A 4,665-nucleotide genomic window follows, 5' to 3' on the forward strand; every position below is an offset into this window, starting at 1 on the left:
AAGCCTTCAACAAGTAGAATTATGTTTCTCCCCTTCAAAGAACCTGAAAGACTGGCGAATTTTGTTGACATGAGCACAAGCGTAACAACAAATATGTTTTATGATGCTTGTATAAACCTTAACCATCAAAAGGTTCTGTTTTGAAAAATCTTTCAAGAAATATAACGGCAAACTGTGTAACTCAGTAATAACATTTTCCATAAAGTTTCAGTTCTATAGCCATCAAACTCCTTAAATAATTTGATACATTTCCGATTATCTAACTTCATACTTCCCAAATCAATCAGACACAAAGCGTTCATAAATGAATTGTAGTAAATCACATTCTCTGAGGCTAAGAAAATAGAATTTCAGTTATCAGTCAAGTTACCATATGAATATATAATTGGTTTACTATAGTGTGGTTGACTCGTGGTCGAAACTCTGATGAGTAAACACCTTGCCCTACAACGAAGAAGCAATAAGCAAAAAGCCTTGTGCCACGATAGTTACCCTGGAGCCCAGGGCCTCTCGTCTCGCTAGGCATTGTTGTTTCTGAGTTCTAAAGTAACTCAAGTAAAATAAAATCCTGTAATTACAGATCATTTATGGTGCTTTGCCAGCACCTTCAGTGCTTTTGTTTTTTCAGGTGACACGAGGCTACAGTAGGCGTAGTCAGCACCCCACCTCAGACCCGCTGCTCTCTTCTACATCAGGGTAGCCCTTGTGGCTTTGACTCCTGGGTAGGGAGGCCCAGTAGTGTGGGGCGTCATTTGGGCGCACTTTTTCTTTGGTCCTGAATTCTTTTCCTCTTAATGTGACTTTCCTGAGCCTACCGGAGTTCCTCGTGAACTCCCGTATTCGCTTGGGGGTGGGCATTGAATTACCGTCCTTCGCCTAGGAAAGTTCGGCGGTAAGGAAGTGTCCCACACATAACTCGATCCCTCTGTGGTACTGGAGAACGCAACCAGGCTTCCACTTGGGGGGTAGAGGACGGAAAAACTGCCTTACTCTTTTAGCTACTACTGTTAGGTTGATGACAACAGTTGGGTTTTTTGTCCCTTCAGGACTACGTTCTACTTTTAGAGCAAAAGCATATCCTTATAATCACATAAAAGTAAATGGTTATACATAAAGCAGACCATTTACTTCATATAAAGAGCATATGCTTCGAAAAAGCTGAGTCTGGTCAGTAGCAGACTGCAGTTCGAAGAGAAAGGTTGTTCTGTCCGATTCTCAGCACGATGGCAGATTTTGTGGATGTGAGGCATGTTAAACAATACATGCCCCGTTTACCCACACTTGATCGTGATTTCAAGATGTTATTCCGTTTTGAAGAACAAAATGTACAGTGGCTTGCGGACAGATTTTTAGGCACCAATGAAGAAACTCGGGGAGGCGCCTTGTCATCTTTCCATAGAATGAAGATATGTTTGCGTTACCTCAGTGATCCTGGCTATCAAAAAGGTATCGGTCAAGAACTTGGTGTTAGCAAAGCAACGGTATCACGGACTGTGAATACAGTAGTTGATAGCATAATTGCTCATGCGAATGAATGGATAAAGTTTCCAACTACCAACAGAGAAATAGTAGAGGCAAAACAGTTATGGCAAAGGAAGTATAAGTTTCCGACAGCTATTGGTGTCATCGATTGTACTCACGTGGGGATACTGAAACCAAAGCTGCATGGAGATGAGTACATTAATCGAAAAGGCAAGTCTACTCTGAATGTTCAAGCCACTGGTGATGCCAAATAAATGTTCACTAGTGTTGATGTTAGTTGGCCTGGATCCGTGCACGACTCAAGGATATGGAGAAATTCACAAGTGTGTTTACAATTAAGAACTAAAGCTAATGCTGTGCTACTTGGTGATGACGGATATGGAAAAGAGCCATGTCTCATGACTCCATATCGAAATCCTACATCCCCTGCTAAGGTAAAATATAACAAGCTTTTCAAAAAAGAGAGAGTAATAATTGAACGATGCTTTGGCCAACTGAAACGTCGATTTCCTATCTTACAATACGTTTGTCGCGTGAAGTTGGAAAATGTACCGAAAATAATCGTTACCTGTGTCGTGCTCCATAACATTGCAAAAACTTTAGGTGACCCTGACTTCGAGCCAGCTGAAGAGATACCAGAAGATGAAGAAAACCATGACAACAATCGTGATGAACTAGCTCTTCGCCAACAGGGACAGGAAATCAGGAACAACTTGAGCATTGTAATATACAACTTTAATAATTAAAAATAATGTTACAACTTACAAGGCATTTCTTAACCAAAATCGCTATTTATGAAATTAATGAAGTCACATTTTTGGAAAATGAAATGACATTTTCTGTTTAAACTAAAAAAAAACTCAAATAACAGTTTTGTTCTGTTTAAACTAAAAAAACTTAACTCAACAGTTTTGTTCTGTTTAAACTAAAAAAAAAAAATAACTCAAATAACAGTTTTTTCTGTTTAAACTAAAGAAAAACTTAACTCAAATAACAGTTTTGACTTTAAACTAAAAAAAAAAAACCCCTCAAATAACAGTTTTTTTGTTTAAACTAAAAAAACAAAACTTAACAGTTTTGTTCTGTTTAAACTAAAAAAATTAAACAAAATAACTCAAATAACAGTTTTGACCTTAAACTAAAAAAAAAAAATTAACTCAAATAACAGCTTTTGATGAAGTTTTTTTTTACAACATATAATACATTTGATTTCCGTCAGAAACAGATTTTGGTGTTGATTTCTCAGGCTGCTGCATCATTTCCAACTTCTTTTCGTAGTATTGTTGTTGCACTACTTAAACTAAGCGCTCCCGAAACACGAGTCAACCTTTAACTTCTGCTTGGAGAATATCCTCGCAAGTAAAAGGTAATCATTATGAATATGGAAAGAAAGATTTGCTTATACTTCTACCTTTTGCTTCAGAGAATTACCTTGTACTTCTACCTTATGCTTACAAGGACTTCCTTCATTTTTATGAATACCTCCCAAGGGGTCGGACCTGGTCCGATACCCAGAATGATTGATTCCCCGGCTACCCCTTCTCGTCCTCAAGGAGGAGGGACGAATCATGACCACTCTCAGACCAATACGGCTATGAATAACGGAACCCCCACTAATGACAAGACGAGACGACCACTTTTCAAAATCCCCACTCAGAATGCAAGGTTCGCGAATGTAAAATGCGTGAATGAAAATCAATCGCTTTTGAACGCGAACACCTTTATCATCAAAAAGGTCCTTGATGGTCAAGTGGACGGCAATTTTAATTTTGTTAAAAAAATGCGAGATGGAAGCCTCCTTGTTAAAGTACAATATAACTCCCAGATTAAGGATTTACTTAAGCTGACGCAAATGATCTTCGAGTTAAAGTAACTATTCCTATTAGCCCAAATATCTGTAAGGGAGTAATCTTTCACAGGGATTTGAGGACGATGGAAGAAAGTAAAATTCTTGTAAGCATGAAGGACCAAGACGTAGTGGACATTCATTGTATGACCAATAAAGATGGGAATGTGCGAACGAAAACTAGACTGTGTTTTTTTTACCTTTCTTTGAATAAAATCCCAGAATATGTCAGTGTTGGATATGAACATGCTCAAGTAAGACCTTATATCCAAAAGCCAATGCATTGTAATAGATGCCAAAAATTCGGACACACCTCATTAAGATGTATTGACAAAGATTCAAATAAATTTGTTTGCTGTAAATGTGCTGAAACCAATGTCACCATTACATGTAATAGCCAAATTTCCAAATGTGCTAACTGTGGAGGTCCTCATCAGTCAGGATCTGCTGACATTGGGATATATGAGAAAGCATGAAGTTAGTTATACTGAAGCTAAGAGGAAAGTGGAAAGTTTGACACACAAACCCAATACTTCCTATGCTGCAGCAGTAACTAACAACACCCCTATTACAAGTGATGCCAGTCAACAGCTTGCAGCTAAGGATAAAGCAATTGCTGAACTCAAACAAACCGTTAAAGAATTAAATATTAAAGTATATCAACTGACAAAATTGGTTGATCAAATGCCTGCATCAACCTAGCAAAAACATCATAAGGAGGATGATACCGAATCACAGTCCGGAGTGCAACTCCCGATCCGGACTACTCCTGTGAGGACTTCGTCTGGCTTGCGATCAGTTTCTCGAGTGAGAAGCAGATCACAATCTGTCAGTCGTCTCCCTCGCCAGGAGGTGCAGGACATGGAGGCTTCTGTCTCCAAACCATCCCGTGAGAGGTCCTAGGGAAGCGAGGGAGAGGAGGCGCCTCCCTCCCATAAAAAGAAAATTAAAACTGGTGGACAAGGCACAAACCCCATAAAACGTAATCTTCGCATTATACAATGGAACTTTCGAAGTCTTAGATCTAAAGTAAATGACCTTAAATTATTAGCTTCGTCCTATGCTCCCGATATTATAGTTCTCCAAGAAACGCATTTAACACACCTCGTCTCTGACGAGGTTGTATCGCTGAGGAACTACCATTTATGTCGGAAGGATCGTGAGGGTAGGGGTGGAGGCGGAATCACTATGCACATCCACCAAAGCCTCCCTTTTACAGAAGTGACTATTGATTCTACTTTAGAGTTTGTCGCATGCAAAGTAAAAATTAATGGCACGTATCTGGCTATATGTTCAGTTTATTGTCCACCTGATAGAGTGATAATCTGTGATGAGCT

General features: G+C 39.1%; 1 protein-coding gene across 1 annotated transcript in view; it reads left to right on the forward strand.

The window, feature by feature from the left end:
• LOC125046726 overlaps positions 1 to 16 on the forward strand; it is a 1,202-nt gene extending 1,186 nt beyond the window's left edge. The window contains exon 2 of the mRNA XM_047644626.1: positions 1 to 16. This exon is cut by the window's left edge and continues 902 nt beyond it. The gene's annotated coding sequence lies outside the window, so the exon portion shown is untranslated.
• The last annotated feature ends 4,649 nt before the right edge of the window (positions 17 to 4,665 follow it).

This window comes from Penaeus chinensis, chromosome 39 (assembly GCF_019202785.1).
Source record: "Penaeus chinensis breed Huanghai No. 1 chromosome 39, ASM1920278v2, whole genome shotgun sequence".
In the NCBI taxonomy this organism is placed as follows: domain Eukaryota; kingdom Metazoa; phylum Arthropoda; class Malacostraca; order Decapoda; family Penaeidae; genus Penaeus; species Penaeus chinensis.